We start from the raw sequence: 26,313 nt of genomic DNA on the forward strand, positions 1-26,313 counted from the left end.
TTTCTTCCTGCTTTATACTTTCTGAGTTCGAATTCCGCCGAGGGCAGCTTTGCTTTGCATTCTTTCGGCGTCGATAAAGTAAGTACCAGTTGAACACTAAGGGCTGTGTAATCGACAAGCCCACCCGCCCCTAAATTTATCAGGCCTTGTGCCTATAGGATAATTATAATTACTATTCACTGCGAGCAATCAGAATCGCTAGAGCGACGAACAAAATACTTCTCTTTCGGTTCTTTACGTTCTAAGTTCAAATTCCGCCGAGGTCAGCCTTGCTTTACATTTTTTTTCAGAACTGACACAATAACTACCAGTTGAACACTGGAGTCCTTATAACTGACTTACCTACCCACTTCCGTGACCCCGTGCCAGAATCAAAATCATTATTATTATTACTATTATCCTTACATGGGGAAAACCTGCATCTTCGTTTATTTGAATTTACTGGAAAATAGTATGAATAGTATGAACCTTTTCCTCATTTATTTTTAGTTTCTTCTCCTATAAAGCAAATAAGCTTAGCATTCATATATTTTCATTTCTAGTATGTTTTCAAATTAAAAATCTCAATGTTTCAGGCCATTTATAGCTGCGGTCTCCAATTATATATATTTTCCCAAAGTTATTCTCGGCATGCCTAAAGTCTTCGCATGTTTATTTTGCTGTATTTATTTTTAATCAACAGTATCTTGGCCTCTTTCATCCTCCACTCCCTCGGCATGTTTTGAGCTTTCCAATGACTATCCCCACCCTCGTTACTTCAACCAGTCGGAATAAGTAGCAAACTCAATCCTGTCAGCCGGAACACGTGTTCTTGGCTTTGAATATATAACAGCAGCTGTAACGCCGTAGAGAGAGTTATTACGGCTTTTTTTGCTTAGCCAAACTCGTCACTTATAACCTTCGGCTTTTTTTTTTTATATATTGTTGTTATTATAAGTTTACGATAGGTGCAGACGTGGCTGTGTGGGTAAGAAGCTTGTTCCCAGCCATATGGTCTTGGGTTCGGTCCCACCTCGGGCGAGTGTGTTTTGCTACAGCCCTGGACCGAACAAAGCCTTGTGAGTGAATTTAGGAGACGGAAGATGAAAGAAGCCGGTTGTGTATGTGTGCGTGTCCTACAACCGCTTGACAACCGGCGCAGGTTTGTTTACATTCATGTAACGTAGTAGTTCAGCAAAAAAAGATCGATAGAATAAATACCGGATTTTTAAAAAAAAGGGACTGGGGCCGGTAAGTTCGATTAAAACCCATCGATGCGCTGCCCCAGCATTGCCGCAGTCCAATGACTGACCCAGAAAGTGAAACGATAACTTTTGTAATAACAAGAGAAATTATCAACAAAATTTCTCAAAATAACGGTTTCATTAGTGAGCAATTTTAGATTATTTTATAACTAATAATTTGCATGTGTGTCATTTAGCATTTTAAATCATTTTATAACTAATTTACATGTCTGTAATTTGCATGTCTTTTAATCCCCTTCGGATTTTCACCTGACCTGATAACGATGACGTATAAATTATTAAACGACACAAAATTATCACAACTAAACACACCTTCGCATTTCCCTCCTTGTCAACGCGGCAAATACGAAAATTGTTTTCTGACAAACTGAAAGCCTCTTCTCATTTAAACTTCTCTCTTCTCCGTTTAAACTTCCTTTCTTGACCTGTAACTTCCTCTGTTTTCTGTGTTTTTTTCTTTGTTTTATTTCTTACCTCTTGTTTGAGTCATTGGATTGCGGTCATGCTGGAGCACCGTCATAAAGGTTTTTAGCTGAGCAAATTGACTTCAGTTGTTAATTTCTATGTCTGATATGTATTCTATCAGTTTCTTGCTAAACTGCAAAATTTACGGGGATGTAAACAAACCAACACCGGTGGGCGATAAACATAACACACATACAGACAGTGACATATTCATCCGAGGGACTTCCACACAAACTGGGTCTACCAAATCGGCGCACAAAACTTTTGGTTGGTCTGAGGCTAAACTAGAAGGCAATTGCCCAAGGTGCCACGCAGTGGAACTGAACCTGAGACTACACCATTGGAAAGCAAGCTTCTCTACCCTGCACTCACGTCTACATCTATACCGTTGGAGCCGCTAATTTAAACGGCTTTCTCTTCATTCACTGAAGTATTTCTTTTGTTAGATAAACTGTCACATAACTAAGTTCTGCCGGGGCTAATGCAGATTCGTAAAAGTTTATTCGGATTCCTAGGTTTTACATGTCGGAGATTAAAAATACACAAAAAAAATTAGTTTTACTCCCCCCCATACTCTCCACATCCACAATGTTAAATGTATTGTTGTATATTAAAGTGTGGAAATTTCTATTTCTTTACTACCCACAAGGGGCTATGATTTTACATGAAATAGTAATATAGAAATTACATAAAATACTTAAAAAATCGAATGAAATTAACAATACAGAGACAACACAAATATAGTAATGATCAGGCCACGCTTCGACCCCACAAGCCCCGATCTACCGCTGGTACCTTTTTTTTGTTCTTCTTTTATAGCCTATTGACACGGTTCCTTGCACGCACAACACTCGTGCAACATGTTCCCATCTCTTTTTGAACATACTCTCCGACAGGCACCTCTTCTCCAACCACACCTCCCTTTTCAAATGAAAAGTGAAATTTGATCGTAAATTGTGGCCGGAGATAAAGTTGCCTGTCTTAATCCCTTTTATCCTAGTCTTCCATACTGCCTCTTTCGCTATTGCTACAACCGTGAGAAATCAATTCTTACCTTCGTTTGTTAAAACTCCCGGTGGGTCAATTTTTATCATTGATTCAGTCAACAGCCGAGCTCTTCCTTCGCCGGACAACAGGTGTTCAGCATAAACCCGCATTTCAGATATCTGCGGACACTCGGCAATAGTGTGAGGGACGGTTTCCCTGTCTCCCCCGCACCTTGGACAGGCCGGACACTGACGCTTACCGTGTCTTGCGAGCTTATCCCAAACGGGCAAGGCACCTCTGTAACATTGCCAGGTCAAAGTATTTTGGAAGTTGTCCAACATTCTCAACCCGAATGTACTACGGAACAGAGTCGTCCTCAGGCCATCGTCACATTCAGACTCTACCAACCCACTATATAAAATTCGTGTAGAACCCCCATCGCTGGCGTTGCCCGAGCGCCGGAATAGCAGGGGGGGGGGGCTTACGGCATTCTTAATGCCATTCACTCGACCTCGGTCTACGAAAACACCAGGCTTCCTGTTCGCAAAAACTTTGAACTCTGGAAACATTTGTCTGGCCAGCGGAGACCACACTCGCTCACCATCCAGGAGAATCCAGAGATGCCTCAACGCATGCCTGTGCATCATTAACCAAGGCATCCCTAACTCTCCTTTTAACGGCTTTTGACAAGAGATAGGGCGTTTCACAAGTGGCGACCTGCCCTTCCACAAAAAGCGGAAGAGCTGTCTCTCCAACCTGATCAACCACGAATCCGGACAGGGCACAACGGTCAGATGGTAGGTAATGACCGATGCGATAAACACATTGGCCACCTCCGCCCTCCCTTTCAGGATAGCCACCGCCAAGACTAGGTCTTGACTACTGCAGCCACCCTGTTCAAAACCTCCGCCCAGTTCTCTATCTGGAGGCCTGGTCCACACCAAACCCCCAGCAAGTTAACCGGTCCCTCTGTCCAGCGCCCAACAACGCTATCTGAAGACATCGACTTGCCAACCTAGGTGCCGAGCTGCAAGCCGACTAACTTTTCCCGGTTAATCTTTGCTCCTGCCACCGTCTCGTAAACCTCAATAGTCTTACCCACTTCACGTAGGCGTGCTACTATGTTTACGCTGATAGTGATATCGTCCACGTAAGCACAAACTCCCCTAAACCTGGTTCTCTCGGGATGTCACAAAACCTTTGCAGTAGGGGCTCAAGGACCACCACATACAAAAGTGGTGAGAGCGGATATCCTTGACGAACTGAGAACCTGATGCAGAACGGCTTCGAAACGTTCACCCGAACTATCGAGTCAATGTTGTGGTACAAAGCGATAAACCACCTAAGGAAGCCAAGGCCTATGCCGAACCGTGCAAGCACAGTCGCCAAGTATCAATGGTCAACCCTATCAAAAGCTTTAGACTGGTCAGCTCGTATGGAAGACCATCAAGTCCCGGCGACTTACTTGCTTTATAGTCGGCCATAGCCTTCATCACCCCCACAGGCGTTATCGGCCCTTCTCAAGACTTCGCATCCGACCCCGAGAGGTACGGCAGCTCGGCAAGAAAGTCCTCAAGGTCTCCCCCACCATCAGGACCATCATCACCTCCGAATAGCAGGGCGAAGTACTTCCGAAAGGCCTCACGCATTTCCTCGGGTTCGTTTACCAAGACACCATTTTGATTCGTCAAAGACCGAAATATATATATATATATATATATATATATATATATATATATATATATGGTGGGATTCCTCACAGTTTCCGTCAATCAAATTTACACACAATTATTGGTCGGTTCAGGTTTATAGTAGGAAGCACTTGCTTAAGTTGCCGCGCAGTGGGTCTGAGATGCACAATCATGCATGCGTTACTTCTCTCTCTCTCTCCCCCCCTCTCTCTCTCCCTGTCGTGTGATTTGTTTTTGTTCTGAACCTTTTGCTATTCATTTTCTGGTGAAATGAAAATTATGCAAAAATACCATTTTTCTGATTTTATGTGTTCTGCTCCTAACAACGCCGTAATTAGAAAAATAACGTACTGAAAAATTAATCGAGATCTCTCCTAAATCTAAGGAAACCTCGTAATTTCAACTTGTTAAACTCAAGCCTCAAACTTTTCGACTGCGTCTCTTTCCCTTTATTTGTATGTTACTAACTCCTATAAGGAGGTCCCCTCCCCCAATTCGCCAAAGTAAATTAAACCTTGGTCAGGAGGAACCGATGTTATCAGATGGTATCCAGTGTTCATCGTGTGTTTCGACCCTGAACCGTAACACCCTGAACCGTTGGTGGGTCAGCAGAGGTGGTCAAGTGACTACTTCTCATCTTCTCCTGTCCCATTTAAATTTCAGTTAAGAAATTACTAATTGAACAAATATAAACCAATTTCAAATTCTTGAGCTTCGTGTTTGCAAGATAAAGTTTCGGGAATCCAATGACTCGTGTTTTGGAGACAGGAATCAGTAACGTAATGTGCTTATCATCTTTCTTCTTTTACTTGTCTCAGTCATCTGACTATGGCCATGCTGGAGCACCGTCTTGAAAAGTTTGACACAAGTACGTCTTTTTAAATCTGGTATGCATTCTATCGGTTTGTTTAGCGAACCGCTATGTTACGGAGGTGTAAACAAACCAACGCTGATAGTCAAGCGATGGCCACACACATACATGTGTGTGTGTATGTGTATAATATTTAGAGTACTGACCACTAAATGTGGACAGCCTGTATGCTAGATATAGACGTCAAAATCGCCATTTTCCACGAAGAATGTATTCTCAAGAAAAATTTCAGCAAAAAACCAAAGTATAAAAATAAGCAAGACAAATGAAAATATACGAAATAAAAAACGATCACCTATGTACTAATTAGTTTCACTTGTTAATATTTACGTATATGGATACGTAAACATCTGCAAGATCATCAGCATAGTCTGTCGTTTACAAAACACAATTTCTAGAACTAGATATAGAACGCTCGACCTACAGTATATAGGTGTATGTATGTGTATATATATATATATATATATATATACGTGTGTGTATATAATATATATGTATATGATGGGCTTCCACACAGTTTTCCTTGTACCAGATTCACTCACAGGCCATTGCTCAGCCCCAAACTGCAGTAAAGGATGCTTGTGTAGGGTGCTGCGCAGGGGAGTGCACCAGAATCTACTTGGCTGTAAAGCGAGCTTCTTAACCACAAAGCCCTAACTGACCATAAATACGTAATACTTTCATCAACTTTGTCATAGATGATATTGTGTATTTGGCCAGACCCTTCAAATACCTGTTGGATCCATTTCGTCTTTCGTAGATACTAATAATACGTGCTTTAATGTTTCGTAGTGGAGGCGCAATGGCCCAATGGTTAGGACAGCGGAGTCGCAGTTGTAGGATCGCGATTTCAGTTCCCAGACCGGGCATTGTGGGTATTTGAGCGAAAACACCTAAAGCTTCACGTGGCTCCAGCAGCAGGGGGTGTTGGCGAACCCTGCTGCACACTTTCACCGCCACTTTCTCTCACTCTTTCTTTCTAATTTCTGTTGTACCTGTATGTCAAAGCTCCAGCTTTGTCACACTCTGTGTCACTCTGAATCTCCCCCTAGAACTACGTTAAGGGTATACGTGTCTGTGGAGTGCTCAGCCATTTACACGGTAATTTCACGAGCAGGCTTTTCCGTTGATCGGATCAACTGGAACTCTCATCGTCGTAACCGACGGAGCGCCACGAATGTATAATAGATTAATGCAGTGAAGGTATTTTGCAAGATCTAATGAAGTCGTATCCTAAATAGCTGGTGTTATTTAACTCTTAGCCTGTCCTTTGTATGGCATATGACTTGATATCACATATTTCTCAGGCGTCCATGCATCCTATATGGTATACATACCTAATATCTTTCAACCTTCAGCTTTATCTTACTCAGAATGTACGAAACATGGGCTAACTTATAGTCTGAAAACGAGCTTGGATATTTAGGATAAATTTGTGAAACTGCTTTGGACTGGCAAAGGGTTAATACGTGATCTTCTGTGAAAGGAAACGAGAGATGAATTGGTGCAGCATGATAATGGAGATGAAGAACTTCGGTTATAGCCTGGAAATATGAAATCTGGTGTTTAAGAAAAATGAGAATTCACTTTTATGGTGATCAACGAGAAATTTGCGAAACAGCTGGTAGGTTTTAGATGATTAGCGATAAGGTTTATGAAAAGATTAACAACTTGAATACAAAGTATCGAGATCTGAGACTGAACTCTCTTCGAACCTGTGGCATTTGAGACTTTCGGAGGGACTGGACTACTAACCGCGAAGTTCTTGTCAACGTTGGCAGCTCACCTCAGCGAGTTGTCAGGTGATGCCCGTAAGGGCGCTTGGCTTTCCCAAAGCCTTAGCCTCGCCATCATTCGTGGTAATGTTGCGAGCGTGCTGGCTTGCTTCAGCAGATTCCGTTAAACCTTGTGATGTGCGACCAGGTGCTGTGATAACAAATCCCCACAGATGGTTTCAATGCAGTTTTAGCAAAGATTTGAAAGAATTAGATGATCAATGGTTATGTTAATTAAAAAATTTGCCAGCAAAATCATATAAAATGACAATGTACAAAAAGATGTACGTATTTATAAAAAAAGCTTCGGAAAACAGAAGAAAAAAATAGAATCTAGACAGAAGTGAACTTATCATAAAACCATAAAGCAGAGATCAGTTCCACAAGGCGGATACTGTTATATTTAAGCAGATTTGGTTGTGATTTTCAGGAAAGGTTACAAATGATAGTAACTAATAAAGAGACGACCTATGTCTCATTTACTTTAAGAATGTTACGTATAAGTATAAGATTTATTCCTTTGGATATCCTCTTAGCTGTCGTGACATTTTGAAAGACAAATCCTGTCTGATTCTTGGTGAGAGCTGATTATCTTACACACACACACATATATATATATCTGGTCAATTAACGGTCTGAAGCTGTCATCTGACCTCCAAGTTGATGCGGCATTTCAGAAACTAAACAAACAATTTATTTTCCTTGCAGAGGTCTTATATCACATTTAATATTTCTTTGTTTAATATCAACCATTAATAACGGTTTAATGACTGATATTAAGCACAATGAATCCTTATTTGCTGTGATGTTCCTGATGGCTCAATATCTTACCAATTCTTTCTTTATCCCACATCTGGCACAGTCTGTCGCTGGAGTGCCATTCTAGACCAGTGGTCCTCAGCCAGGGTCTAAAAATTATCTTCATTAAATTGGTTATAATTCTACAATGCACAAAATATTTTAAACAATTGTTTATATAAATCAAGGCGGTGCCCCAGCCTTGCCACAGTCTAATGACTGAATCAAATAAAAGATATAAGAAAATCATAATAATATTTAATGATAAGAATATGATAGGATTTTTGCTAAGCCCTCTAATTTCCATTGGAAAAAAAACAGAAGCCAAGAGGTTTAGATACAAAACAAAATGGTTGAAAACCAGTGTTCTAGACGCTCTGATAGTCAGTAGTCGCACCGATTCCTGTTCTTAGCCTCTCGTAGAAGAGCTGCAATATTGAGCTCTGTCCAGTCTTTGAGTTGCGTTCACCTGTAATTGTGTTCTGTAGAATGGTTTTGAACAAAGAGTTGTGTTAGGATACATGTCCTTACCAGGCCGTGCATACCTGTAGTTAGGAATGGTTCGTGTTTGCCAACATATTATACGACTTTTTCCTGACAAAGCTGTTTACCTTCTGCTCGAACGGTCAGATTCTACGTTCTGTCTCGACAGTTGGCGTCCAACTTTCACACCCAAACAAAGCGATCGAAGTTATCAGGGACTTGAACAATTGGAGTTTTTTAGTAAACATTCTGACAATTAAGTTGTTTATGAAAATTGATAATTACTTAAACACTCAGTTCATAAGAATTTGAAAATTCCGGAAGACGTGGAATAATTCGATTTTAACTGTTTCATTCTAAGTAGAAAAGCTACAAAATATAGGTTTTAAATTATGACACAAAGCCAGTAATTTCGACGGGTGGGGTGGTTGTAGTAAATAGAACACATCATCGACCCCCAGTGCTCAACCGGTACTTATTTAATCAACTCCGAACGGATGCGAGGCGAAGTTGACTTCGGCGGAGTTTGAGCTCGGAGAGTAAAAACAGATAAAATTCTGCATTGCATTTTGTCCGGCGTGCTAACAATTCCGCCAGCTCGCCGGTCTGAGATAGGTTGTAAATAACAGCGTGTAAATATTTAGTTTTAAAATGCTTTTGGTCGAAAGAGGTAGCCTTCCACTTTTTCTCTCCAAAGGGATTTTCATCTTAATATTTACACGCTGTTATTTCTAGGTTTATCTACTTTGAGTTCCACAATTAAAATCGAATTGTCTGTTCATTCTGATGCTTATAGTTTTATTCCTTTGGAGATAATTTAAGTCGCAGATTGCAACTTAAATTATCCCTTCAAAAGATAATCCCTTCAAAACACTTGATTTTGTTTTGTTTTTATAACTATTTTTACTCTTTTGGTAGAAAATGGATTGCATTTATTGGGAGAAGGCGCTGGCGGTATTTGCTGAAAAATTAGCTCACTTTATCAGACAGTAAACTGCAAGCAGGATGCTCATACAAAGATCCTAATGATACAGATTTTATCTCGCGCATAGATTGTCATGGAGATTTCTCTAAATGACTAGCTTTGATAGTCAATTAGTGGTATTAATTAACAGGTGACAACCTTACAAATCTGAAATGACCAATAGCTGTGACAACCGGGATTTTTAAAACCTTTCTAGTCATTGTCAAAATGAAATAACATTGACCTGCCTTAAGACAAAAGGGTCACAAGGTCTGTCTCTCTGGCAGTAACAAACCTCGCGATCACCGTATTTTCTCTTGTGTACCCCGAAGGGTACTCGATTTGTGGTGTGAGAAATCTTAGCTTTTGAAAGTTGGTAAAATATATTTAAGTAGTTTTCATAGTTCATTGATAGATTCAATGATATTAGTTTGTCAGGTAAATTCGTTCGTTTTCTTTTTGCTACTTCGCACTCTATTACCACATGTGTTCAACTTTCAGAAATGACAGGCAAAATTCGTAGAGGAAGAATAGTTGGGAAAATAAAAGTATTTTTCGTCTCAATTCAAATAACATTGAAAGAATTTTTATACATGAAACAAAATTACCTGATGCAACAAACGTGTTACTTCCATTTAGCTATTCTAAAAATTTTTTCTTATATATATATATATATATCCAAAAGTTATTTTTTATAGCGAGGTGGTGTAGACAAGTTTAGGGACTTATGAAACGGATTAACGTTAATCATTTGCATGTCCGAAGCAATTTCGAAAGTTTCTCCAAGCTTGTTTTTAGTTCTCTCTAGTTTCAAATCTTCTGAGTAATATAAAGCTTTCCTTTCGTAAGTGCGAAGTTACTCTAGAGTGAAAAAGACTGTAAATGCTTACCATATGTAATGCATGGATGACAGGAAAATATGTCCCGTGTTTTACATCTGATAGTCAGGACGGGCCAGGGATTAACATGAGTAAGAAAGAGAACTTCTCGGTAGTCGTTCCATCTGCTCGGAATATCAACCAAATTCCCTCAAATCAAATTCTGTCTTAAAAACAAAAACAAAAAATGATATTGTGAATAATCTAATCCTACATATATAAAACAGACAAGATGGTTATGGTTGGAACACTTTTGATCATAGGTTTGCCCAGTGTTGAATGACCTGGTGTTAAATAACAGAAAAGCAGTATTTGCTGCAAATAACTCAACGTATTGCTTTCATTTATGACAGCTTCACAGAAACACTTCTTGAATTCTAACACGATCACTGATTGACATGTAATAATGAAGCATTCTCATTCACCAAATTTATACTCGTTGATTTTTTTTATTTTCTTAATGTAATTCACTAACTTTTCTTAGAATATCCTTATCACTTTCTCGAGCGAGTAAATTTTTTTCTTTTGGCTCGAACAAAATATGCCAGAACAATAAAATTTAAGCAAGAAACTAGCCTTGACTTTAATCCAAGAATAAGCTGAAACTTTGATCTGATAACTTAATTTCATGTCGGATGGAGACATATGTAAAGTGAAATGCCCGTCTCGCGTAACATTTCTCCCAGAAGGCCATTTGATATCATTTAAAAATATTTGCTAAACTACTTTTAAGGATGAAAAAAAAAATGATTACTAAAATCCCGATGTCTTTTATTTCAAGAAATTTTCAAAGCTCTCGTGGGACATACTAGAAGCTGTAGTGCAAATCTAGAACGAACTCCAACGTCTATCGCAAAAGTTCAGTTTCACAAAACGTTCATCGTTAGGTACAGCCAGTAAAAGGAGACATCAGGAAAGCATTTAGCTTAAGTATTTTATTGGAGTGACTTTCATAATTGTAATTCTTATCAAAGACTGCACTAAATTACTTCGTTATTAATCTTTTGGATTGGATAGTGTAACTTTTTAATGACATTGAACATTGTCAACAAGTGCAGTTAATGTAAATTGAAAATTTTCAAAGGAGTTTGCTTTAAGATTCGTATATAGTCCTATACGACTACCGTGTAGTTTAAGAGTTTACAGATATCTTTAAAAAATAGAAGCTTGTTCACTATGAGGTAAAAAAAAAAAACTTGTTTGCGACTGAATGTAATATTCAATACATAATTATTGTTAAACTACTTTTAAGGACGAAAAAAATTGAACTGGGTGAATTTAGAATAAGCAAATTTGCACGAACTATTCCAAAGTCATGTCCGAAATAGCAAAATATTTTGAAGAACATAAAACTAATTGTATTCTGATTATAATTCTTCACTGCATACTATGTAACATCTTATCAATGTGACTTGTTCGCTCTAGGAATTAAAATTTGGAAAATAATTTATAACCCCCAATATGATCAAACATGTCAGTTTTCAATGACCAGTATGTACTGGGTCATCCCCTAAATAATGCAGTTTTCTTATACGACTTTTATTTTTCAAAATTACCATAAAGTTATTTTTTAAATCTAAAATACACTCTCATTAATTTTCTACAATGCTCTTCCATCTATCTGGTAGACCTGCAAGGCCCCTCTTCGAAAATTCACTAGTCCGTAACGAAAAATACTCCTCCAGTACTCTTCTGACCTCCTTTACAGAATTCATATTTTTTCCGTCCAAATGATTTTGAAGATTGCCGAATAAATAAATACCTATTTCTTTACTACCCACAAGGGGATAAACACAGAGAGGACAAACAAGGACAGACAAACTGATTAAGTTGATTATATCGACCGTAGTGCGTAACTGGTACTTATTTAATCGACCCCAAAAGGATGAAAGGTAAAGTTGACCTCGGCGGAATTTGAAATCAGAACGTAACGGTAGACGAAATACGGCTACGCTTTCGCCCGGCGTGCTAACGTTTCTGCCAGCTCGCAGAATAAATACCAGTCAGATGGGCAATGTCCGGCGAATGTGGTAGGTGGGCATCGTTTCATATAGGCCAATACTTGTTAATTACTGAGAAATCATTCCACATTATCTGAACAGATTGTAATTGGTGTTTTTGTGGACTAGTAATGATGTATTTGCTCCTAGTGTTCTTTTCTACTCTAAGCACAAGGCCCAAAATTATGGAGGAGGGGCCAGTCGATTTGATCGACCCCAATACATAACTTCTACTTAATTTATCGACCCCGAAAGGATGAAAGCCAAAGTCGACATCGGCGGAATTTGAACACAGAACGTCGACAGACGAAATACCTATTTCTTTATTACCCACAATGGGCTAAACACAGAGGGGACAAACAAGGACAGACAAACGGATTAAGTCGATTATATCGACTATATCGATTATAAGTACCAGTTACGCACTGGTGCGTAACTGGTACTTATTTGATCGATCTCGAAAGGATGAAAGGCAAAGTCGACCTCGGCGGAATTTGAACTCAGAACGTAGTGGCAGACGAAATACCGCTTAGTATTTCGCCCGGCGTGCTAATGTTTCTGCCAACTCGCTGCCTTTTATTTGCCCCTCGTGTTGACTCTTAGATAATGTTCATTCAGAAATCTAGCATTTTCCTTTTCCTTTATTTTTATTTTTTATTTTTATCAATTTTCTAATTCTTGAACTCTGGGAGATTTCTGTGATACTTCTCGAAATAATAGATATCAGAGCAGAAGTCTTTTGGCACAACTATTTTGGCCCTTTCTAAATGGCCTCGCTAATTTGACCTTAACGTATTTGACACCAGACGCCTTGTACTCGGGACCATTTAGCATCATGAAAAATTTCTTTTATTTATCACCTCTACTAACTTCATTTTAACTTATTGGTCTTCAATTTATGCATATGAAGGCTTGCAAAAATGTTTATGTCGATCAGTTTCAATTAATAAATCCCTCCTTTTTCCTCTCTCTCTCTCTGTATGTGAGAATGTTTTTGAATGTGTTTGCTTCCAGTGCTAAAAAGAGCTGTTGCCGAAATAGGTTGAATGTCCAGTCAGCTGTGCCAGACCACCAGCGTCCAACATCCTCACTCGCTCTCGTTTCATTCCACATGAAAGAGCCCCAGAATTATTCTCATTATCAAAGCCGTAACTTTGACTCGATAAACAAACTAATTCACTATATTTCAGATCCTCTTTCCGGTTTATAATTTTCTATAAACGCTAATTTGTGCGCAATTGAGCCAACATAAATTTGTGTTTAATCTTACAAGCGTTTCAAGATAAAACATAAGGAAAGCAGCTGTAATCTAAGCGATATGCTTTAGGGAATTGCTGCTAACGGATGGTGCTAGCCTACAAGATATGGTAAGAAAGGTACAGTGTAAACAGGTAGGCAAAGTAAAAGCTTAAACTTCCCCCTGGGAACGATAGAACTGCTCAATTTATTTCAACAAACTATTCAGATGTTTAATAGTTGCAATGATGAAAAATAGGCCAGATTCTTTCCATATATTTGTACTTTATACTGTTCATTCATTTTAATGCGCGTAAGATAAACTACAAGTAAACCTCGTATAAAGAATCAACTGAGCTGTTATCAAACTGGTGGCATTTCTTTATATATAATACAGAAAGTAGTGATACTTGTCAGTAGCGGTTTTAGACTTTGATCTTCGTTATAGTTCCTTTTGTACATACCTTTGTGTCATGACATTAAGCCGGAATATATGGTCACTTACATTGGCTTCATATAATAAGATTCCTGTTAATTTATTGTGAAATATTTACTTTTAATTGGATTTATATTCCGTAATTTCTATGATGGATATCCTTTAAATCAAACTATTTGAGTTTATTCATTTAATTTCAAATCTTTTATCTCTTTTTGCTTTTTCTTCATTCTTCAGGGACTGATAGAGTAAATACCACTCTTTCTTACATATTTCTTGTTTGAGCCATTGTTCCAAAGTGTTTATTGAATTTTATTTTAGTCTTTTCAGGAAATATTTGATCAAGGCGCCAACAAACGCATTATATGTTAATAAATAACTACAGCTGGGGGATATTTAACGTTATATTATGGTAACCACAGTAACGCAATTTGAGTAAAATACTCAATAATAGTTAAACAGAAACTTCAGTGGATCTGCTTGAACACTAGACCAGCGTCGAAGAGCGGTGAAATCTCCCTGAAAGAAAATTACAAATAATGAAGAGTATTATTTTTATCTAATTTTTATTTTTAAAAAAAGCCAAAGAACAATAAATTGGCCTGTAGTAAGTTGATTACAACTAATGATTGCATTATTTGTAATAACTAGCGGAGAGAGAAAAGATTAAAAGGCCCGCCGTTTAGGAAACGCTCAATGTTTCTTTTACTAAAATGGCTGATATTTTAAGGAGAATGACTGCTATTTCTAACATGGCAAGCAGTTGTGCAGAAATCTCTGTGTAGCTTACATCACTGTTGGCAGAATCTTTGGGAGAATAGTCATTTCTAGCTTGGACACAGACACAGATTTGAGCAAGATCAATAAAATTGGTCTTGATGTTCTTGAATGGTTTTTGCCTTCGTTCTAGGAAGAATGAGAGGCAAAATTGAGTTCGGCAGGATTCGAACCGTAAAGAACCGACAATGATTTCTGATTTTAGGCGCAAGGCCTTCAGTTTTGAGAAGAGGGAGTGAGTTAATACCAGCAATACCATTGTTTGACTTATACTCCATGGAAACTGAGTGAATCTCTGGCCTTATGATTCCTAGGATTCATAACGAACCAACGTCTAGTGTCCAAAGCCGTCTTCAGGCATTGGCACACACAGCAAATCCCAAAGACCCCAATGATATGCGGACACAGTACTAATCTAAACATAACTGGCACACGTCATGTCTGTAAGGACCCGGTGTATTGCTTTGTCCTGGCCAGGGAGTGGGGTGTTATGCTATGAAGACATCCCTGCTAGAGTCCACATATTCATGCAACAGAAACATACAAAGATCTGTCAAAACGTGTGAACAAAATTACATAAAAATGAGGGGAGGAGAAAAGACAATTTTTTCCAATCAGACAAAATAATTAAAGGAAGATGATTGAACATATAATCGAGATATAATTTAAGGAAAACAATCTTTTGAGCTGAGATCACGGCTCCCACAACTCCAATCCTCAACATCCCTTCCTATATTGTCCGGTAGTATATTGCCTGTACCTACCAAGAAGTACACGTGGGCATATCAAACGTCGGAGCAGACATGAAGGGCTTGCGTCTGTGACACAGGTAGATCTGTGTAGTCCGCAAAAATAGTTTACCTGCATGGGATCATATTCTGCATGACTCGTACGTTCGAAGGCCATCTCCTCGTGAATTGTCTGCATTTACTCTTTCCCTAAATATTCATGTAAATGTCATCTCTCAAGGTTCATGGTTTGTTCTACGAAGAGCTAAAAATTGTGGAGATGGAAGTAGTTTTAACCTTTATTTATATAGCTCATTTTCCCCTTCAACTACGTTTCTTTTTTAGTCTCTTTTTCTTTGCATCTTTTTGGCAGTTCACTATCTATTGTCAAAAGTCGATGGAGGGGGTGCTACTAGGAAGGGGGACGGAGGACGAGTGTATGAGTCCTCATCGAAAATTGTATCCTCTGGGACCTACTGTTGCTGTTGAATATTTTGCTCATCACTTCTCCCTTAAGCTCTCGTAGGCTGAAAGCTAATAGCATTTACTGTCACATACGTAGCACCTAGGTCTTGCAGCACTGATCTCCGGTCTTTTTCTTCCGCGTTTCTGACTGGGTGCCGCACCGATATGGTTTTGTGGTATTGGGGGATCATTAAGAGATTTATATCTATTAGTAACTCGCCCAACCTCATGTCGATCATAGCCATCTCAGCACTCGTTGCCTACCTGTACTTATGGACACAAACACTTTAAATTGCTTTTAGTCTCAAACGTATAGCAGCTGGCTTTTCTGCCCTCTCCACCAGGCCTTTATCGCCTTTCTTTCTGCTTTTACAATGGAGTACAGCACTGGGATTGTTCTCTGGTCTTCGGAGGCCAGCATGATCTGTATGATTCTACAGACTCCATCGGACCATATCTCATCCCATGACACAGTGGCGATTATCACCAGCCTGTAGTGTGCCGCAAACATGGCAGAGAACCAAAGGTCTCTGTCATCCCAATATTCTTTGCTAGCCTTCGTGTTATGCTGGCCCATGTACTGCGGCAATAGGTTTTGGGTAGGTGTGTGACTCACCAGTTCAGTCTGCTTCCACATCCTGTCTTTAATTTTGAAGACTAGGTACGAACTTTATATGCACTATTTCTATGGACTGAACAGACATCGTCGTATCACACCTCATTTAGGACTTCATTTAATTGTTCTTCTGGGAAGATATAGAAACACTTAGGACCTTCACAAATCAATTGTAACTTTCCTCCTTGGATAAATTCCTCGGGTAAAGAGACAATATCGCTTCCATTTCTTTATGGAATTCGACCCCCATCTGAAGCTTTCCTTTGGTTTTTACTGCTAGCAAAGGCACTATTATTACAACTCTTCTTTCCAACTGTCAAATTCTAACTCTGTTTATGTATCTTTCATTAAACATTCCTGTCAAAATGACTTTTTCAATGTTAGAAGTGTTCTTGTTTGGCTTTGGTATAGCAGAAGCACTGATAGGCAGCGAGTACCGAGATGGCTATGATCGACATGTGTTTGGGCGAGTTACTAAGAGATATAAATCTCTTAATGATCCCCCAATACCACAAAACCATACCGGTGCGGCACCCAGTCAGATTTGAGAAGTTAATTATCATCATCGTTTTAACATCTGCTTTTCCATGCATGCATGGGTCGGACAGAGTTTACTGAGGCAAGTTTTCTGCGGCTAGATGCCCTTCCTGTCGCCAACCTTCACCAGCTCCAAGCGAGGTAATATTTCCCCATTGCCAGAAAAATTTTCGCAGAATATTGGGAATTATATATAATCTAATAAAATATAGTCGCATTTCATCATTCTTAAAGTATGCTGGGTTCTTTTGATCAGGAATCTTTTTATAGAACTTGCAAGTATTATTCATTGATACGTTAAATAACAAACTCTAATGTTATTTTCTCTTATTTATATGTATCCACTATTTATATATGTTTTACTTTGTTCGGTTTACTTCTATAATTTCATAACTGGCTTTCACAAGAATTCATCTGCTGCATAAGAATAGCACGAAGCCACTAATGAATAGCTTGAAGCCCGACATATATACTGAACTCCCGCTACAACGTAAAATAACTATACTGCGGTGAATTCCATATGTACACCAGTATTTTTGTGTACTCATTCCAAAGTTATATGGAACCCCACTCCATTTAAGCTGCTCGCCTGTCGGTTTCATCATTCTCGTCTCCTAGAATTTAATCCCTTTCAAATTGTGTCTCTCCGTCTCTCCGGTCCACATGCTGTCACCTCGGGTGTATCCCAGTTTTGATTTTCTACTTCAGACGTTTGTGTGTTAACCACTTGCTTGCTACCAAATAACGCTCACTTTTATGCAAATTGCATTTTTTTCTCCTCTCTAATATGCCGCGCATATACCTATTTCTTTACAACCCACAAGGGGTTAAACACAGAGTGGACAAACAAGGACAGATAAGCGGATTAAGCCGATTATATCGACCCCAGTGCATAACTGGTTCTTAATTTATCGACTCCGAAATGATGAAAGGCAAAGTCGACCTCGGCGGAATTTGAATTCAGAACGTAACGACAGACGAAATACTGCTAAGCATTTCACCCGGCGCGCTAACGTTTCTGCCAGCTCGCCACCACAGTGGAATACCATCTTCCAGTGGTGCTGCTGCGACCCATAGACAAGTTGTGAATAACATCCCAAAGAACGTCATTCAAATGATTGAAAGACTGACTCACCAACACATTACGACCTCAAGCCCAACACACCGTTTCCTACCTGCCTGTTCTATGACTACCACATCGGCCCCGCCCCTCTAAACTAACTAGATAGAAACCACCTCCATTGAGGATTACCCTACACACCTGTCATTCATCCTCTTTATTCTCTACACTCAGCCACAATGCCCAATCTCGCAACATCATGAAAACCTTTGAAATTTTATCACTCGCGATTTTTGCCAACTTGTGTTTTAATATGTTAGATGGAAATTATGGAAGCTCGTCGTAACTATGGAATCCCGTCATATGTATGTGTTCCTTTGTGTGTTTACCTTCTCTCATCACTCGACAACTAATGTTAGTTCCTTTACATTCTGTAAATTAGCGGTTCGGCAAACGAGTCCGATAGAATAAGTACCAGATTTCTTTTTTAAAAATAAGTACTGGGAGCGATTTGTTCGCCTAAACCCTTCAAGGCGATGCTCCAGCATGGCCACAATCAAATGACTGAAATAAGCAAAAGTAATAATATACCAACATGCAGATTCTGAAACTGAACATCAATCTCACGAAAACCAGACGACCTGCAAAATCTATGTGCACTGTCTTTAGTAGACCTTGAATACTTTTGATTTCTTTTCAAATAGACACACTTCATATCTTAAATACAGTTCTTTCTGCATCAACTGAGTTTGTTATCAGCTTTACGTTGGTAGAAAAAATTGCTACGTAAAAATAATAGTCACAGGCTCCTCAATGATTTCAGCATATTTATAAGACCTTTTTCCTTAAGTTTGATTTCTTTCTTTGATTCAATAGGAAGGATTCTTCCTCGATATTGTTCCAAATTGATTCCTAATGGTCAGTTGTGATTGCAAAACAACAAAGCTTCTGATTAAAACTCTCTGGTTTGGCACAAAATTTGGGTATTTGCTTTTAAAGTATTCAAAAATTCGTCAAAATTACAAATATCTTCCAATGAGTAATCGATGTTGAAACATCTTCATATCATTTTTTCATTTTCATCTAGTTTCAGCTCACGAGCTGTGGCTATGCTGGGGCACCGCCATTCGGTGTTGCTACATGATTTTACTTCACGAATGCTTTTTAGCAATTGACATTTGGTACATGAGAGATTTTGATGCAGCTGCCCTCATCTGCACCTCCTGCCGTGAAGTTGGTTCATCTGGGACACCTGACAGGAAGAGGTCTAGCTTTATTTTAAAGACATATACTTAGAAGATGCTAGTAAAACAGACTCTTTGATAAACTTCTCTTAAGTTGATAATGTTAACAATTTGTAAATTGGTTAGTATTTTCCCAAAATCTTTTGCGATTTTATACACGCATTCTTTCTTGATATGAATAATGAGGCCAATAACCAGTCATAAAAGAACATTTAACAGCCAGAGAAACAATTTTTGTTTTACTTGTTTCAGTGCTTGGAATGCGGCCATGCTGGTGCACTGCTATGAAGAATGAGCTCACAAATTGAACCCAGTATTTAATTTTAAATCTGTTAACTATTATATCGGTCTTTTTTGCCAAACCATTAAGTTACTTAGATGTAAAGAAAAGAATAGCGGTTGTCAAGCGGTGGTGGGATACACCTACACGCGCGCACGTGCAGAGGCTTCTTTCAGTTTCCGTCTACTTGATTTGCATTCAATGCTTCAATCTGCCTGGAGTTGCAGGTAAAGACACTTAACCAAAGTTTCGTGCAGTCTATATGCCTGAAACTAATACATGGTTGGGAAGTAATCTCACCTGAAATGAAAATAGAATTCAGTTTTATGTACCAAATTTAGAGGAGTATTACATTAAACATCACCGTAGACTAACAAGTGTGAGAGACTGCAAACAAATCTGTGAATTCTGCTTATTTCTTCGTTAATTTCAAAGTTTTACAACCTACAATATTATGCAGCTGTGTGGTAAAATGTTTGCTACTCTAGCCCCAGACTAATCAAAGTGAGTGAATTTGGTAGATGGAAACTGGAAGAAGTCTGTTATATAGAAACCAAGGTTTAAATATATTAGCAATTTGGCAAATTACAATCAGATTGGTGGATGGAAATATTTAAAAAAATTGTATTGGGTTGTTAGCTTTTTTCTACTTGGCACTCCATGGTCATAAGTCTGAAAAGCTATAAAAAAATTATTCAAATTTCAAAAACAATGAACCAAATTGTAGAGGAAGAATAGAGCTACATAAAGCACTATAATATTTTTCGTGTTAATTCAAATAACACTTGAAAGCATGGAAAATGATTAAGATGGAGAAAATGACGAATTTATCTGAAAGCTCAATATCTAAAGACTGTTGCCTTCTATACGGAGCAATATCCAGGAAAAATAGTACAGAGAAAGATTACTTTCGAACCCGAACCGAAGGAAATTTCCATAAACTCTTGACCTTCTAGTTTTAGCCAAATATCCTTCAAATTATTTCGTACCGTCTGGAATAGGGTAAGAATACATGAGACGTCCGTCACTTGAATATCTTTCGACCAAATGTCTACTTGATTACTTTTGCATGTCCTGTGGATCATATATGATCCACAGCACCCTAGTGTCAATGCATTCTATATCATATACATTCTCAATATTTTTTCCAACTACTAGAGTAACTTGGGGATCATTAAAGGAAAGCTTTATATCTCTCAGATCTTATGAAAAAAGCACTAACTAAAACTCTGTCCTAAATAAGGGCTAACTAAACAAGCATGGATGTTTAGGACAAACTTATGAAAACGCTTTGGACAGGCAAAGGGTTAAGGTTGATTTGAAGCCATGCATTGTTTCTAAGCTAAGAACTGCATTCCTAAACCACAATGTTTTGCGTCAGATCCCACTGTGCGGCACCTTCGACTTTAGCCACGAGTTGACCAAATCCTTGGGAGTAGAATTCGGTAAATAGAAGCACTGGAAAACTATCGGCGGAACCGTTTTGTTTTGTGATTGTAGACTTCCCCGTCCCGTTTAGTACCATTTCCAGGTCCGTCGGTGTCTTTTGCAGAGCCGATTCTGCTGCAAGCGTTTTGTCCAAATTTCCAATCTGTGGGTAATTTCTTCCCACCAAACAGAGACGTTACTCTTCCTCCTTTGACCTTACTAATAAAAATTAAAAAAACTAAAAGCAGATGATCAGAAATCAAACCTACCAAAATGGTTGCATTGATACAAATATTCTAATTAAAAGAAATCTTCAAGGATGAGAATGATAGTCACAAAATATCTTGTTAACCCCAACATTTAAATATCTAATCTATGTGTTTGTTTATTGTATTTCTTTTATGTTTGAACGGAGAGAAGCTTACGTTTTCACATTCCTTTGTAATCAATTTTTTTCACAAATGCCTAGTGACCTTGATGTAGGACACCTATATTTATAAACACATTACTCAAACACGTTTTGTCTGTTGAATGTAAAAGTTAGAGCGATAAAACTGTAATGCCTTTGATTGTAATAAACAATACGCATTCATAAACGAACCGAGAGTAAAAAGAAAAATTACCTGTGCGAGCATATTTTTTATGCAACAATTTTGGTAAATTCCTATAGCATACATATGGATAGTTTGAGTTTATTTATATATATCATTGAATTTTCCTTCTATAAAGATATAGGTTAAGCCCGGTTGGTCACTTCGATTCTGCTTCGATTTTGAATTAATGCAAGTTCGCTAACACGGCTATTCCTGAAGTAAATGATGAACCTTCAATGTAAACGCTTAACCTGCTAGACATTGCTACAGCATCTCCGTAGTACACCCAACATAAGGTTGGCATGGCATAGGCTCAGGAACAGGGGGTACAAGCGCACACTTAATTTTTTTTTTTTTTTCGGAATGGGGTAAATGAAAACGCTTTGAACATCCTCCTGAAAAACTTCATAACCAAAAACGAACGAGCGTAGAAACATTTCTAGGCTGGTTTGAAAGCTTACTTTTCCATTGTGGAAGCACTCCGTCGGTTACGACGACGAGGGTTCCGGTAGATCCGATCAACGGAACAGCCTGCTCGTGAAATTAACGTGTAAGTGGCTGAGCACTCCACAGACACGTGTACCCTTAACGTAGTTCTCGGGGATATTCAGCGTGACACAGAGAGTGACAAGGCCGGCCCTTTGAAATACAGGTACAACAGAAACAGGAAGTAAGAGTGAGAGAAAGTCGTGGTGAAAGAGTACAGCAGGGATCACCACCATCCCTGCCGGAGCCTCGTGGAGCTTTAGGTGTTTTCGCTCAATAAACACTCACAACGCCCGGTCTGGGAATCGAAACCGCGATCCTACGACCGCGAGTCCGCTGCCCTAACCACTGGGCCATTGCGCCTCCACACTTTTCCATTATTAGACTGGTCTGATTTAAATGATGTACAAGTATAATATTTATGATTATACTTGTGATTGCTTTGGAATTAAGATTGAAAACATCGACCATGTTTGTAGAAAAAAAAATGGGGGTCTGTGTTTGCATCTGCTAAGCACTTATGAAGGTTGGCTACGTCTAGAACACCTATGTTCAAAGGGCTGATCAATAAGAGTGACCTACATTTATACGTAGGTTCCAATAAAAGAAATCTTAATTATCGACGGAGAATAGCCGTTCAATTTAAATTGAGGAATCCGTTAACTGTATTTTCATGAATCAAATAATTTAGTTTAACCCATGGTCAGTCTTATTTATGCAGACCTACGACCTATGAAGAATTACATTATCTAAGGTAGGAATGGTATTTGAGGGATATTTGGTATTTATTTCTAGCAGATCAAACAAGCAAATAGATTCGCTCATTGATACAAGTCAATAATTTCATTTGTTCGGTTTCATCTTGCACCTTTTACTTGCTTCAATCATTGGACTGCAGCCATGCTGGAGCACTGCCTTGAAGGGTTTTTATTGAACAAAACATCCTCAGTACTTAAAAGTCAAGTACTTATTCTATAAACCTCTTTTGCTGGACCGCTAAGCTACGAGGATGTAAACAAACTAACACTGGTTGTGAAGCGATCTAGGAAGTGGGCAAACACACACATACACACACACACACAGCATTTCTCCCATCTGATGAGAATTTCAAAATTTTCTACGGACTTCAGTCTTTCAAAATAGAAATCTAAAGCTAATGGTGGTATGGTATGGCGTTTGCTTCCCAGTCACGTGGTTTCTGATTTTGTCTTCTACAAGAACTGCGGGGTGACCAAAAGCCTTGTGAGAGACGGAACCTGAAAGAAGCTCGTCGTGTGTGTGGGTGTGGGTGGGCGTATACATATACACACAGAGCTTAATAATCGGTGTTGGGTTTTATCATGTTTCTGTAAACCAGCAACCAGCGGTTCGGCACGAGAAACCGATAGAATAACTACCAAGTTTTTTAAAAAATAAGTACCAGGGTCGATTATGTTCGGCTAAAATCTTTCCAGGCAGTGTTCCAGCCTGGCCGCAGTCGGATGACTGAAACAAAAGTTTTTTAAAAAAATCAAAAAAACATTTGAATACAAATTTATTTCTGTTCTCACAAACTACAATTCTTTGTTGTTAGGATGATTTGAGAAAGAATAGAAAGCCAGGAATACATATCTACATTATTTAAGGTGTCCTTGCTTTAATTTAAAACGATGTTTTGTGATTTGAAGGAGATTTGGCTATAGAATAATTGTTCAAGTCGACGTTGTGGGAGTCCTGTTATTATTCAATGTAGACACGAACTAATTAATGATAATAATCGACCTGATATTTTAGTTCGTGGGGTTAAAGATTACGGGAAACGCTCAAGGTTACGTTCATATGGTTTATGACACCATTGTTATTTATAAGTTGGTGGTGTGGTGGGTCGGTGGTGGTGCCGAATCGGTTGTGGCAGACCTGTTACTATATCAAATTCGTTTGTGTTGTGGCCTTAAATGACACTGGGATCGATTTTGACTTTAGTTGGATATTTTAGCAGTTGAGTCATTATTAAAACATATAACCCTACCTGGCAAATTTCGGATTTTGTGTCAATCGTTTCGTATCGATACCAAATTGTATCATGCTTGTCCAATTTAGAGTAGAAAATAACCTAGCTGGAAACCTTCCGTTTGCTTTTATCCTCCTGTTCAAAGGCGTTCCATATATGACATTTCTACCTTTTTTATTCACATATAGTGTATCTAGGATTGCTTTCTGTCATAACTGCGTTTCAGAAGAAATTCATAAAAATTTCGCTGCTATTTCTAGCAACTTGAGCGCCCTCATAGCAGCTAATATGCCTTTCATAATAGGTCTACTCGATCAGGATTGACATTCAGCTAATAACCAGGGACACACCTGGAGTTCTTGTTCCTTTATATAAGTACAGCACCGACTTTTCGGATACTGATGGTCCGGAACCTCTTATGATCTGCGCTGATTTACATTGATGTACAGGTACCAGTATTGTATTTAATTCCAATATTTGTTTACTTTAGTGTGCGTTGACCAAGGTAACCACACCTTGTTCGAGAAAAGAAAATCAGTAAATCGGAAAGGCCTTTACGCCAAATCTTCCAAGAAATCGATGCTTAGAGATGCGATAAGACACAACAGGTGGGCACTAGAAAGAATATCAGGTGGTTGTTCTTTTGATTACGCGAAATTCACAACTTATAAAACTTGAAAATTTACATTAAGTCCTAGGTCAAAGTAAAGAATACGTACACCCGGTGTTTAGGGCTCGGTTAGGATTAGGGTTTTTGTTACACCGAAAACGGGTGGTATACATATTCTTTACCTCAGTCAAGTCCTAGGCTTCCACAGTTACTAAGGAATGCTTATTTTCTATTTACATTTTTAAAACAGTTTATATACATTCCATAGATTTAATTGTTACATTGTAGTTATCTTAAAGCAAGCTTAAGGCGGCGAGCTGGCAGAATCGTTAGCACGCCGGACGAAATGCTTAGCGGTATTTCGTTCTGAGTTCAAATTCCGCCGAGGTCGACTTTGCCTTTCATCCTTTCGGGGTCGATTAAATAAGTACCAGTTACGCACTAGGGTCGATATAATCGACTTAATCCGTTTGTCTGTTCTTGTTTGTCCTCTCTCTGTTTAGCCCCTTGTGGGTAGTAAAGAAATAGGTATTTCGTCTGCCGCTACGTTCTGAGTTCAAATTCCGCCGAGGTCGACTTTGCCTTTTATCCTTTCGGTGTCGATTAAATAAGTACCAGTTACGCACTAGGGTCGATATAATCGACTTAATCCGTTTGTCTGTTCTTGTTTGTCCTCTCTCTGTTTAGCCCCTTGTGGGTAGTAAAGAAATAGATATTTCTTCCGGCTTTACGTTCCGAGTTCAAATTCCGCTGAGGATGAATTTACCTTCCATTCTTTCGGGGTCGACAGAATAAGTCCCCGTTGAATACTGTAGTTGATTTAATCGACTTACTACTCCTATCTTCAAAATTGCTGGATTTGTACCTTAATTAGAATTATTTAAAAGTACGTCTAGAAATAAAAACCATAACTGGATCAGGGCTGACCTTCATCTATACACCTGAAACTTTTTTTTCCTAGATGGTTGTATTAAGACATTTCTTGAAACTCACAAAGCTCACTTCTTTAGGCTACCCGAAAATGTAACGCTCTGAATTACCTCCAGTAATCTTGTGTGTGTAGTAGTAGTAGTAGTAGTAGTAGTAGTAGAGGTGGGAGCACTTTGGGCAAGTGTCTTCTACTATAGCCTCTGGCCGACCAAAGCCTTGTGAGTGGATTTGGTAGACGGAAACTGAAAGAAGCCCGCCGTGTGTATATGTGTGTATATATATATATATATATATATATATATATATATATATATATTATATATATATATATATGTATGTATATTATGTGTATGTATGTCATTATTCGGTTTCTTTCAAGATTTCTTGCTAATAAAGAACTGGTTTCTAACCTAGACCCAAGGCTCCTCCTAGGAATTTTATCATCAACAACAGGGTATTTTTGCATGTATGTAAGTGCAGATTTGTATGTTTTATGTATGCATTCTCATGTATAGAGTTACATATCTAGACATGCTCATATATATTTAAATGATAAAATTCTAGAAAGTTTTACAGATTTTTATAGTTCCGGTGATGGATTGGATCTATATTCTTCGAATTAGCTTTCTCCTTTCTAGTTTTGAGAAGCCTAATTTCTCAAGATTGGTATTTAGGCAGTGTATTTCAACCCCAGGGCCCCATTAATTACAGGTATAAACCTGAACTTGTAATCTGGATAGA

At 38.6% G+C, this 26,313-nt stretch overlaps 1 protein-coding gene across 1 annotated transcript in view; it reads left to right on the forward strand.

Annotated features, from left to right (window-relative positions):
• Positions 1-26,313, forward strand: part of LOC115212309 (S-crystallin SL11) — a 76,845-nt gene that overhangs the window by 1,023 nt on the left and 49,509 nt on the right. The gene's annotated exons all lie outside the window — the stretch shown is intronic.

This window comes from Octopus sinensis, linkage group LG5, assembly GCF_006345805.1.
Source record: "Octopus sinensis linkage group LG5, ASM634580v1, whole genome shotgun sequence".
NCBI lineage: Eukaryota > Metazoa > Mollusca > Cephalopoda > Octopoda > Octopodidae > Octopus > Octopus sinensis.